Raw genomic sequence first — 13,822 nt, 5'->3', positions numbered from 1 at the left:
GCACAGTCCCTGAGCTCTTCAAAGCTTTAATGCTGTACCATTTGATCTACAGTGCCACTTCCAGTTTTGAGGTGGATAATTGGTGCTAAGAGTTTGACAAATGTTCCTATTGGGCTTCCCTGAAACAGGTTCCTAAGTGACCTATACCAGGCTTCGTTTTTCTGTCATCCAGAGTGTGCTGATGATTTTTCGGGTTGTATGTTCCCAACATTCATGCACACTGCAGGTCAGTGAGTAACCATGCTTTTCCTTAAGGTAAACACTCTATATTATTCGATTTTGAGGGGATTAATTCCACAACTGAATCAGAAACAAATCCTTGACTTTTTAAATCTGTATAGATCCTTATGTGTCAAATGCTTGAGATGATAGAATTAACAACATTGTCACCTGGCCCGGCTCAAATGTGGTTTTATGCCAAAAAAATAATTTCCCATGTCATATTCCTTCTCCTCTACATGACAGAGGATGAGAAACTCCCTAACTACAAGAATAAATGTATTCTGTTGGTCAAATAACTAATTGAGCTGTTCAGTTTATAAACAGGATGAATTTTATTCCTCTTTATAATATTTATGAGTTAGAAAATTAGATGCAAAGGTGAATTTATCTATTCCCATTACTCCTCTTCAGCACTTTCTTCACTCTATAAACTGCCAATTCATCCTTCACATAATATTGTAATATATTTGACAGACAGCAGACAATTGAATACAAAATCTTAGTATGCTTACTACCTTTTCATGGGAAGAATATAGGAGGCCCAACAGTGATGACAGGCTAACATAAATACAACTTGGTCTTACTTTCAAAAAGCTTTTTTTCTGGATTGATCAGAAAAGAATATACTTGACAAAAAAATACATGAAGAATCCATTGTCTCACTTATAAAAAGATTGAGACCTCATTATGGCAAGCAAGACAAACTACATGATTCTGGATTGAATAAATGCTTATGAAGAATTTCAAACAAACAACAGTAATGTTCACTTTTTCTTGTATTTGCCACCTTATCATGTCAGAGAAACTTGATGTTTTGACATTCCATAAAATAAAAGTACAATGTATTTTGTTACCTTAGAAAGACAAGTTCATTCTAGCAATTACAATTCTTTAAACAGTCTCATAAATACTCACTAAGAAATAGTATAACTTTGTAGTTACACATCTAATTTTGATTTTCCAATTTATACCATATCAAATGTGCATTCATACTTTATACAGGACTGTGCATGCTTTGCTGGTTTAAAAATAGTACTAAATACATTTCATTAATATGTATCTTTGCAAAGTGTAACTTGTAAACAACCTCAAGTATCTCCGCAGATATTTTTATACTAATTCCTGGAGAAAATTTAAATCAGATAGTCGTTACTATAATATTCATTAATTAATTTCAGAATGAAATATACAAACCGTAAGTTTGTATATGTATCAAATACCAGACACTGCCATTTACACTGTCATAATTGATGTGATAAGTGAAACTTTAAACCATATAAATGGGGAAAAAAGGATTAGTCCAATATAACAGTGTTATCTATGGCTTCCCGAATGAATTGATTATAAGAGAATGAGAAGAACATTCATATAAGGTAATTTGGGTGATTACATTTATTAACGTTCCTAATGAATATATAGTTGAATTTTGCCACCAATCACAGGTTCACCAGTTCAGAGAGCAATCCAAAACTTTGGTTTTAGTGAGCAAACTATATGGGTATATTAAACAGAAATTTTATTTATCTTATTTCTTCATTTCTTCATGTTGAAAGACAATAGTGCATCATAAGAAAACAGCATTTTGTTTCCATGTTTTTGCCAGATGATTTGATTGTGCCACACGCAAAACTTGGCCTAAGACCTTCCACGGATTCAGCCCCTAGTAGAAATACATATTGTGGAAATGGTGCTGTGGCTTCAGTGATAGAGCACTTGCCTTGAGCTGAAGAGCTGAGGGACAGTGCCTAGACCCAGAGTTCAAGCCCCATGATCAACAACAAAAAAAAGAAATACATACTTGTTTGAAGTGCTAGATTAGATTGGCTCTAATATTTATGCATTGATAAAGAAAAACAACAAGGTTAACAGCCATAACAGCCTTACAAGATACATTTAGGTGGATAATAAAGATTTAAAAGGGTGATTTTTTAACCATGTGCAAAAACAAATCATTACAATGTTTGACATGGTTTTTAGTCATTTAGGACTGCATATCTCCAGATATGTTATTGATGTTAGCATACAAGACAATCAAAGTTGAACAAAGAATTTGAATTTCACTCCTAAAGGAAGAAATCATACAACAGGCCAAGATAAGTTGAGATTCAATAATGGAAAATGCAGAAAAAGCAAGCTCTTTACCTTTATCCCAGTCTTCCTCAGAGGAAACATATTATCATTTATTTTCAGAAGTCTTGTCTTTTCATTCCAAGTGATGTTGACTACAAGCAAACACAAATATACCATCAGAGGAAGATAAAGATGCAAATGCCCTACACTGATCTGGATTGTGTTTTAGGTGTCAGTCTTAACTACATCATTCTCAAGGAAAGTTTTGTCCATACAAGTTGCAATATGTTTACTGAATTAATTTCATGGAACTAGGTGGTGAACATTGAAGGGACAAGTAGCCAATTTGGCAGCAATATCAGGATGATTCTTTCTAACAAAAGGTCACATATGAAGAAATATTTTCAAATTTTCTCTGTTTATAATTTTTTGGGCAGGATGCTTACCATGGGCTTGACACTATGCCATATGTACTGTGCTAGTACATACTTTTTAATGCATATTTTTATTGTAACCCTACTGTACAGAGGGGTTAGAGTTACATGAATAAGGTACATGAATGAGTACATTTCCTATCGAGAATTGTTACCCCCTCCTTTGTTTTTTTCCCTAAGATCCTTTCCCTCCTCATCTCCCCAACTCCTCCTCACGGCCAAAGTTGTAAAGTTCGTTTTCAACAGAAGTTCGTGTATATTTCATTGTTACAATGGGTCAACCTGTATCCCAAAACAGAACACAGCTCCTCGATGACCCAGCAATCCTACTTTTGTGCTTTTACCAAAATAATCATGAATAAGACCATAGTAAAGATACCATCATTATTTACCATACCTAAGATACGGAACCAACCAAGATGCCCTTCAGTAGATGTATGGACTAAGAAAATGTGACATAGATAGATAGATAGATAGATAGATAGATAGATAGATAGATAGATAGATAGACGGATAGGTAGATAGACAGATAGATAGATATACCATATATAGATATGTTATATATAATATATATAGATATATAACATATATGTATCTATGCATCTATGTGTGTATGTATGTATGTATGTATCTATCTATCTATCTATCTAAACTGGAAATCTATGAATGATATTACTCCATTTCTTAGGAAATCGAAAGACTCAGAAAAATTATATTAATTGAAGTAATGCCCAAAGAAACATAGGCCCATTGTTTCCATAATTTGGAATAACTAGCATTTGTTTAGGACAAGCATAAATCTTCAAAAGCGATGTACATAGGACCATATAAGATGGTATTAATTGAAATGAAATCCAAGATCGGTACACAGGTGGATTTTTCTTTCTTGCTATAATTTTTAACATATTTATAATGTACTATGTTATTTTTCCCTTTGGTGTGTTCCTCCCTATGGTATAATTCCTGTTTTCACTGTATTTGATTTCAGTGCCCTACATCATGTACATGCATTTTTTCTAAATTAGGGAGTGTAAGGGAAAAAACTAGTGCATCCTTTTGCAGAGGCTAGATTTCTACATTTGTACCCATAGCAACTCTTCTCTATATTCTCATTTGACAGTGGAGATAAGAATGTTTATTACTCCCCTGCATGGGCTGGCAAACTATCGGGTTATTATTTCTTTCATGAGGAAACAGTGACAGGGTAGATAAATTGTATGTATATATACATATATACACAAAATTGTATGTATATATATATATATACACAAAATTGTATGTGTGTGTATATATATATATATATATATATATATATATATATATATATACACATATACAATTTTGGCCTATGTTTATTCAAATATGAGTATTATGTATATACAATTTATTAATGCATAGATAGGGTGATTGAAAATATATTTGAAAATATCCAAAATGGAGGGTCATCACAGGTGTCTTTTTTACAAAACACAACAGCAGAAACTGTGCTTCCTCTACACCTCTGGAACTTATTGTAGCAGTGTTACAGGAAGAAAAAAATAATTTTCTACCCACAATTCTTCAAATATTGCATAATTTTTATGAAAGTAAGAGCAATTTTGTAATCAGTATTCTAAATATAGAAAGCAGATACAATGCAACTCCCATTTCATCAGTTTATAAGCATGTCATGAAAGCTAAAATATCCAAGCTGAATTCTAGGCCTTATGATAATACAGTGGGAGTCTTAATACCTTTAAGAATACCATTAACATTTTGGTCATTAGGCAATTGTGAGGAAAACACAACCATCACTAATGTTTGTGAAATATGGCACACACATTTTGACATAATTGCCCACAAAAAAATCTTGCTTTTGTTCTGCTTTGAATATAGATCTAGAAATACATCTCTAGAAATACGCAAGTTGGTCTTTGTCTTACATTACATGTTGCAGAGATTTCAGAAGAAATACAAAAATCTCTCTATGCCAGTTCGGCCCACAATCTCTCTCACATCTTTCACATTCATTTCACACAATTTATCTTAAAAACCATACTCAACTTTATCCATGAACTAAAGAAATTCTGTAATATCAACATGTTCCCAATGAAAAGCTACCTTTCTACATTTCACAAGATTGTATGGGAATTTACAGGATCTGAATTTGTGATTTTTATCATAGGGACACTGTAATAACCTCTAAGGATCCACAGAAACCTCTGAAAGAGTAAAATAACTTGTGAAAATCTATATATTAGGGAAAATGCAAGTCTTCAATGTTATTTCCCTTATGAACTATATCTTAACTCAGGAATCCCTATTTGGAAAATGTAGACTCAAAATGTGACAGAGTATTACTCTGGAATTTAAATTCTGATGAACTCTCAGAATCTATTTTATAGGTATGAGTCAAGCGGAAAAGGTCAGATAATGTGATGTTAGGAAAATGAACCCTTAAATATGTATGTTAATGTTTTCGTTTCTTTCATGAATGTGTTTCTAACGCATTTATAAGATTATTCCTTTGTTACTTTGTATGTCCCTCCCCCACAGTGTAACCCCCGCTTTCACTATATTTGATGTCAGTATAACATGTGGAGTAGATGGGGACAAACAAGTCGTTTAAGGATTCAGGTGGACCTGTTGCAACAATGAGAAGTACAAAATGTCATGTCAAAACCAACTTTACAATGTCGGTGTGGGGGGGGAGGGGGGTATAATTGGTTGGGGGGAGGGGGGAGGCTGGGAAGGGATGTGAAGGATAAACAAAGGAGGAGGCTGCAATGCTTGGTAAGAAATGAATGCATTATCCTGCCCATGTAATTGTAGCCCCTCTGTACAGTATGTTCTCAAATAAAATAAAATTAAATTAAAAAAAGAATCTATTTCAGTATTATAAAAATATTCATTCTAGTTTAAAAATTAATGAATTGAGTCAAATGGAACTGTTAGTTTGTGTTAGTTTCTGAGAGCATACATCCATTGAGGGCCACTGATTTTATTGCTTTCGTATGTTTCAATCTAGAATTTGCCCATAATTTACATTCTTCTTCACCTTTCAACCTAGCACATCAAGTCAGTTATAATTATAAAAATGTCTAAGGTTTCAGATTCCATCAGGAGAAAACCTATTATCCTATTCTATCTGGTCCTCTCAATATACTTTCTATTAGGACTGGGAAGGTGGCTCAGTGGTAAAGCACTTGGCTTGCATGCATGAGGCCCTGGTTTCGATTCCTCAGCAACACATAAGCAGAAGAAAAAGGCAGAAGTGGCTCTGTGGCTCAAGTGATAGAGTACTAGCCTTGAGCTGAAGAGCTGAGGGACAGCGCCCAGCCCTAGAATTCAGGCCCCAAAACCGATCACACACACACCCCCAAAATACTTTCTGTGATTCCAAAAAAGAAAAAAAATAGCGTGAAGTAGACCATTTAAAATAATATCCTAAAACAAATGCGTAAACATGTTTACCTTTTTCCGTTGTGACATAAATATCAGCAAGTCCTGCAGATAGAAAAATTCTTTGAGAGAAAATATGACTTAATACTTCAAAATCACATCTTAAATGTTCCGATTTCCTCAGTGATATGAAAAACAACCAGGTAGGACATATTTATCTCTAATACTTTTTGTTATTAGACATACATGGATTGAAATATATTGATATCTCTGTTTATTTTACAGATTAGGTTCACTTAAAACAAGCTATAGAATAATATAACTGTGAACTCAAAAATTTGCATATTTTTCAGGCATTTTTTTCTTCATCATATCAAACAATTAGAGGATGATGATCATGACAACTTTTAAGCCAATTTGGAAAAAGTTTTCTAAATTATGGATGCTTAAAAAAATCCAAATTCCATTTTCCAAGTATCTAATACGTATTGAAAATATGCATGCATCTGAAAGAGAATTTGCTATTCTCATAGATATGTCGTGATGATTCCTATTCAGATTGTAAGATCAGTATGGCGTATTATTCAGGTAACTGCTTCTTAGTAAAGATATGAATCACAAAACAAAGGAATCATTGAGACTCGTGAAAGTCAATATTTGAGATTGGTACTGTCGTTCTATAGGCAGTAAATTTTATTAGTACAGTGTCTAGTGGCCAAGAAGCATAGCCAGAAGACATTAAACATACAATGGCTTTGATACACATAAAAGTGACAGGAATAAAAGTAAATTTCAAGATTGCCAGAATGGAAATAGCTTTTTTTGGAAGTCTGAGGGAGTAAATAATTTTTGTTATTTTACCCATGGAACAATCCTGCCTAGTTGGAGAAAATTATTAGAACTACATTTGGGATATCAGGAGTAGAAATTAAGAAATGTCCCAGTCAAATAAAGGAGCCAAAAAGATGATTTACATATAGAAAATGGAGAAGTAGGAAAAGAGGGCAAGAGACCTGTCTCCTTCAGTTAACTGGATTCACCGAACACGTCAGGATCTCTTCCTGGCTTCCCCATAACGGAAAATGTGCCACTAGTAGGTTTTCCACAGCAACAGCTACTTCTGTTTAATGACTTCTCTTGTTGGAGACACCGTTATTGTGATGTAGCCCATAAACCTCACTTCCGTTTTACGAATGGATGGAACTCAGCCACACTTTACTATATGACAAGTAAGTGCTGATTTCTAGCCTGAACCCGGAAGACAAAGTCTCACTTCTTTTAGTATGCATCGGAGGACTCCAATTCAGTAGAATAGAAATGTGTGAGTATCCAGTAGAAGAATAATGTGAAGGATGACTTACACTTTCATCTGGACTTCAACTACTAATTCTTTGTAAGTTATTCTGCCTAAATATCAGGACACATTGTATGGCTTATATAGGCACAATAAATCAATCTTTAAATATTATCTTTTCTTCTCTTGTTTACTTTGCTTCCTCATAAATATTTTCATTAAGAGATAGTTTCACAAAAAGACACTATTAGAACTTAATCACCTTTTGCCTAAAACGTTACTTTGCCTTCATTATAGATATGCTTGATCTTTGTACGGATCTTTTTAATTCACATTTTTTATTGATATTCATGTAACATAAGATTGATGTACGCTAAGATTTCTCAAAGCAAATAGTCACAAATATTAAATGAAAACAGCAAGAGAGAGACAAGTTCCCAGATGAATTTTTTCATTTTTATATCATATAGTTTTACATATACAAATATTAATGTTACTATATAGTATAAGATACACATAAAAGATATAGAGAAATATCTGTGAATGTATATCTTGATGTAAATATATATATGCATACTTATGTGCATTATTTAATCACCAATAATATAAACTACATGCAAATATTCTACAATATAATTTACAATTATAGAATTTACAACTCAGGAGTCTATTGACATGTTTATGTAGAAGAGATAAAATTCAATTCGGTTCTAATAAAACATGAAGTAATTATGCAAACTTTTGGAAATATGGATTGCAGTGTTTTTGATATAACATATGTCACATTTTACTATTATGTAGATTTCGTATCATTCTTTTTCATGAACACAAAGTAATTTTATTTAAAAATATACCAAAGATTTTTTGGGTATACACTAAACATTGAGAGTATTGAGACTAAAGTATTTATGCTGGAACTCTTCATTAAATAGTGTATATGAACAAACTGCTGTAAATTAAACTTTTTTTGATACATTCATGGGAACAGGATGTTTGTTTTTATTTTCACATTTGTCTGTTTCCAATAGCTGTTTTATGAATCCCGAAAAGCTGAAGCATTTCAGTATTTCTATCGGTAGAAAACTATAACATGGCAGCTGGGTGCTGGTGCCTCAAGCTTGTAGTCCTAGATACTCAGGAAGCCAAGATAGGAGGATCATGGTTCAAAGCCAGCAGGGGCAGAAAAGTCTGTGAGACTCTGATCTCCAATAAACCACTAGAGAACCAGAAGTGGAACTGTGGCTCAAGAGGTACTGCATGCTCCTTGAGCTGAAGAGTGAAGGGACAGTGCCCAGTTGCAGAGTTCAAGCCCCATGATCGACTATATATATATCTATATCTATATATGATTAAACCATATATATGTATATATATTCAAATACATATATACATATATATATGTATTAAGAAAATTGAAACAAACTGATATGGAAGAGAAGAAATAGAAGGCCATGATTTGTCATTAAATGAAGAATCTGGAAACACCTCTAAGAGAAACAAAAACTATGGACACTTGGGTAGGGATAAAAGAAAGGATATTATGGCAGTGCTTGGTATCTCATGAAGTTAACCAGGTACACCAAAGCAGAGCAGGAACACTCTCTGAAGGAGATAGAAAAGATTCCCATTGCACTCTCAAAAGTAATGATCAAGTTTTGTAAATGTCTGTTATGTGTACGTTTATCATGCTTGGGGTAATACAAACTGTTCAATTAAGAATCATTATCTTAGGACTCTCAGGAAATCTTGTACTTATGTCAATTGAATCAAACTCTAAGACATTATCCAACTTCTTCTTATGCTTAAATGAACAATTTATTTAATCTGTACTAAAATTCAGTACATTTATTTGATTTCCACATGAAGTTCTTGCAGCATACAATCTGATACTCATTGGCATTCCTTCTGTAAGCCAGCAGTTTTTTCTCCTCCTTCCCTTGTTCCAGTAGGCTACTATATACAAGACACTTTTACTAAAAACATGTTCAAGTACAAGTAATAGAGATAAATTCACAAGGGAAGTATGAAGTAATTAAGCACATTATACGGACAGAGTAGACTGATGGGTTTGTTCATAGAATGTGCCTAATAATAGTGACAAATACAAATAGTACACATTGCATATATTTGTAAAATATAACTTGATATTGTAGCATTGCTCTTGAAGAAATAGTAAAAAGCCACTAAATTTGTATTCTAGTGGTTGCATTTATGAACATTTTCAGTTTGTACTAAGAACATTTGTGCCAAAAGTTCACACAGGCTAACAAACAGAGAAAATGTCTTAATGAACGTTTCCTTTGTGGCATATTGGACCCAGAATGACAGAAAACTACCTGATACTTGTCTGAAACTGGATTCTCACCAATCACAATTTTCTGAGGTAAACATCCATGAAATGATTAGTGTTACAGAAATTATAGTCCCTCTAAAATTGAGGCATGCAAATATTTCTTAATGATTGTACTGGCACTGAGGTTATTATAAATTAGTTTTGTGCCTTGACAAGAGCATAGTACAGAGTCGCAAAATACAGTCATTGATAATTCCTCTACTCATGACTTGTAGGCTCCCATTTTCCTTCAATGAGCCCTTTTGGAAAAATGCAGAAATGTAAAAGCACGGATATGTTTCCTTATTTGTCTTCATCATGGTCTGGAAGGGCAGAAATAATACTTTATATGGTTAGATATTTCCACTACAATATCTCATGTGATAGATTGCTCCTTTCTAATTTGATTCGTTGAGGCTCCTACAGTCTCTACGCAATCCAACATGAATAGAAAATGCTGAGATTACGAGGATTTCATGTAAATCTTCATGTTGAATCAATCTGAAGAATTGTACTTACATTCAAATGTTTCTGCAAAGATTGCACATAGTATTTTATGTCATTCAATATGAAAAACATTGCTGTCTAAATATGCACATCACCAGATACAACCTGGATTCAAAACCACCATATCCGGTGATCATCTGAATTCACATAACTAAGCTATATCTTAACTACATTGTTCCAACTTTTTTTCCAAAGGTTGATCCTCAAAAAATATGCTAAACCACCAGCACAATTTGCAACAGGAATGTTTTTAGTGTATTATTTATTCATGTGCAATACTCTAAAAATAAATTATATTTTCAGAAAGAAAGAGATAAACAATACTGATCTATATACATCTCTCTCTCTCTCTCTCTCTCTCTCTCTCTCTCTCTCTCTATATATATATATATATATATATATATATATCACATTTTCTTGATAGATTCACCTACTGAGGAGCATCTGAATTGGTTCCATATCTTAGCTATGGTAAATAATGCTTCGATATCATAGGTGTGCCAGTAGTTTTAGTATAATCATGTCTTTGCTCATTTGGTTACATGCCCAAAATTGGGATTCCGGAGTCATAGGGAGCTCTATGTGCAGTATTTTGAGGCATCTCCATACTGCTTTCCTTAGTGATTGCACAAGTTTACTCACAACAACAAAGGAATAGGGTTAGGTTTTGGCCACATCCCCCCAGAATCTGTTATTATTAGAGTTCTTGATTATAGAAATTGTAACTAGGAACAGGTGGAATCTTAATGTTGTCTTGATTTTTATTTCTTTTATAGCTAGAGTAATTGAGCATTTATTCCTATGTCTATTGGCTATTCTTATTTCTGCTTCGGAGAGGTTTCTCTTTCAGATTTTAGCCCACTTATTTAAATGGGCAGTTATTTCTTTGAGGATCTTTTGTTGGGGTATTAATTTTTTGAATTCTAATTTATTTCATGTATTTATTTGTATATTCGTTGGTCATGGGGTTGAACTCTGGGGTGGGGCGCTGTCCCTACTCTCTTCGGCTCAAGGCGAGCACACTACTGCTTGAGCCACAGGGAAACTGCCAGGCTGGCTTTGAATCGTGATCCTCAAATCACAGCGTCCTGCATAGCTAGCATCATAGGCTAAGTCACTGGCACCTGGCCTCTAAATAAATTTTATATATGAGACCACTATCTGTTTTATAGATAGTGAAGATCTTCTTCTAGTTCTTACTATGTCCTTGCCAAGCAGAAGCTCTTTAGTTACATGACCAAACTTTCTTTGATTTTTTTGTTTCTGTGTTTTTATTAAGAAAATTTCAGCCTGTGCCAAAGAGCCTAAGAGTTTCTTCTACTTGCTATTTTGATTTAAGAATGTCTGCTTTGACTTCAAGGTCTTCAATCCATTTGGAGTTGAGTATATTGCAGGGTGATATAGACATTTTTCTACAGGTATTTAACCAACTTTGCCAGCACCTATTTACAGAAGAGGTTTTCTTCCATTCTATTTTTTCTCTATTATGGAAATTAGTTGGCTGTAGGTCTGAGAGTTCATTTCTGGGTCTTTAGTTCTATTGCATTGGTCCTCAGGTCAATAGTGTCAACCTGTTTTCATTACTATGGCTTTTTTTTGGTAAAGCTTGTAATTTGGTATTGATATTCCTCCAGCATTGTTGTTTCTTCTAAGAAGTGTTTTTACTGTTTGGGGTTTTTCACTGTTCCATATGAAATTTTGGGTTGATTATTCTAGTTCATTGAAGAATGAAGTCAACTTGTAATATTGGCCAGTATCACCTTTAACTTATAGACAGCTTTTGAGAATATTGCCATTTTTATATTCACCTTCCCAATCCTGGAGCATTGGAAGTTTTTTCATTTCCTTAGTTCTGTTTTAATTTCCTTTTTCAGATTTTTAAAGTTTTTATTGTAGAGGTCCTTTACTTCTTTATTCAACTCCTATTACTTCATTTTTTGTAGGGTTATTATAAAAGAATTTATTTTTCCTGATTTCTGCCACACTCTTCTCATTTTTAGCATATAGAAAAGACATTGATTTTGAGGGTTAATTTTGTATCCTGCTACTTTGCCAAAGTTTCTGATCAGTTCAAGTAATTTGGGAGTAGATTCCATAGGATTCTTTAAATACAAGATCATGTCATCTTCTAAGAAGGAGAGTTCACCTCTTTTTTCACCTGTATGGGTCCCCTTTATATTTGCATCTTTGTATGCCTTTTAATAGTAAGTTGAAGAGAAGTGGAGAGAGTGGACACCCTTTCTCATTCCTGACTTTATCTTTTCCCACTAATTATAATGCTTGAGGTAGGTTTATCATTCATAGGCTTTATTATACTGAGGAATGTTCAATGAATTCCTAGTTTTTTTTTCCAGAACTTTCATCATAAAGGGTGTTTGATCATGCCAAATGCTTTTTCTGTATCCATTGATATAATCATTTGGTTCTTGTCCTTTCTCTTGTTTATGTGATGTATTAAATTAATTGATTTGGATATATTGAACCAACTTTGCATCCTTGAAATGAATCCTGTTGGTAGTGGTGTACCATTCTTTGATAGTTGTTGAAGTCAATTCACCAAAATTTTGTTGAGGAGTTTGTCATCAATATTCATCAAAGAAATTGTTTTAAATTTCTCTTTCTTTGATGAGTCCATGCCTGGTTTGGGTACTGAACTTTCACTTTCAATTTCAATTTCACTGAACAGTTGGAGTATTCATGTGAGTTCTGTTTTGAAGGCCTTGTAGATCAGCTGTAAATTTATCTGGTCAGATGCTTTCCTTGGGTGGGAGGACTGTTATTGCTGTTTCTGTTTCAAAGCGTTATGGGCCAATTACATTTTTTTAAGTTATCTTGTGTAGTTTGGGCAAGTCGATATTTGCTAGAAATTCATTAATTTCTTACAGATTCTCAAATTTATTAGCATAAAGTTATGAGAATTTTTTCCTTCTAATGTTCTGGATCACAGTTTTTTTTTCCATTTTCTTCTCTGAATTTGTTAATATGGGTGTATTCTCTTCTATTTCTGATAAGATTTGCTAAGGGTCTGTGAATTTTGTTGATTTTGTTCAAAGTACCAACTCTTTGTTTTGTTGATTCTTTCTAGGGTATGTTTGGAGTCGAATTCATTTAATTCTGATTTAATTTTAATCAGTTCTTTCCATGTAGTGGATTGGGTTTAGCTTGTTGATCTTTTTCAAAAAGCTTCAGATGCTCATTAAATTGATGGTTTAAGATTTCTGATTTGTTGATGTAGGAACTCTCAGCCATAAACTTTCTTCTGACTACGACTTTTGCTGTGTCCCAGAGGACTTTGTGATTTTCATGCTCATTTTTGTTAAATATCCTGAATATTTGAATTTCCTTTGTAATCTCTTCCATGACCCACTGGTAGTTCAACAGTGTGTTGTTCAGTCTCTAGGATTTTCTTTTGAGGCATTTGGTGTTGATTTCTAATTTTGTTGCCTTGTGGTCTAAGAGAATGCAGGACATAAATGTTTCTGAATTTGGACAAATTTGCTTTGTGACCTAAAATGTGGGCTATTCTTGAGCATATTCCGTGTGCTGCCGAGAAGAAAGTGTATTCTGATTCTGCTTGGTGAA

The 13,822-nt window shown here is 33.6% G+C and overlaps 1 long non-coding RNA gene across 1 annotated transcript; it reads right to left on the bottom strand.

The window, feature by feature from the left end:
• Positions 1 to 1,827: 1,827 nt before the first annotated feature.
• LOC138829941 (uncharacterized) lies at positions 1,828 to 6,205 on the bottom strand. The gene is made up of 3 exons (XR_011372801.1): positions 6,180 to 6,205; positions 2,365 to 2,444; positions 1,828 to 1,882 (listed from the first exon to the last, which is right to left on the bottom strand). It is a non-coding gene; the product is annotated as an uncharacterized lncRNA (long non-coding RNA).
• Positions 6,206 to 13,822: the final 7,617 nt, after the last annotated feature.

Source organism: Dipodomys merriami, unplaced genomic scaffold (genome assembly GCF_024711535.1).
Source record: "Dipodomys merriami isolate MVZ:Mamm:240054 unplaced genomic scaffold, mDipMer1.0.p SCAF_18, whole genome shotgun sequence".
NCBI lineage: Eukaryota > Metazoa > Chordata > Mammalia > Rodentia > Heteromyidae > Dipodomys > Dipodomys merriami.
This window is presented reverse-complemented; position numbering and strand designations above follow the sequence as displayed.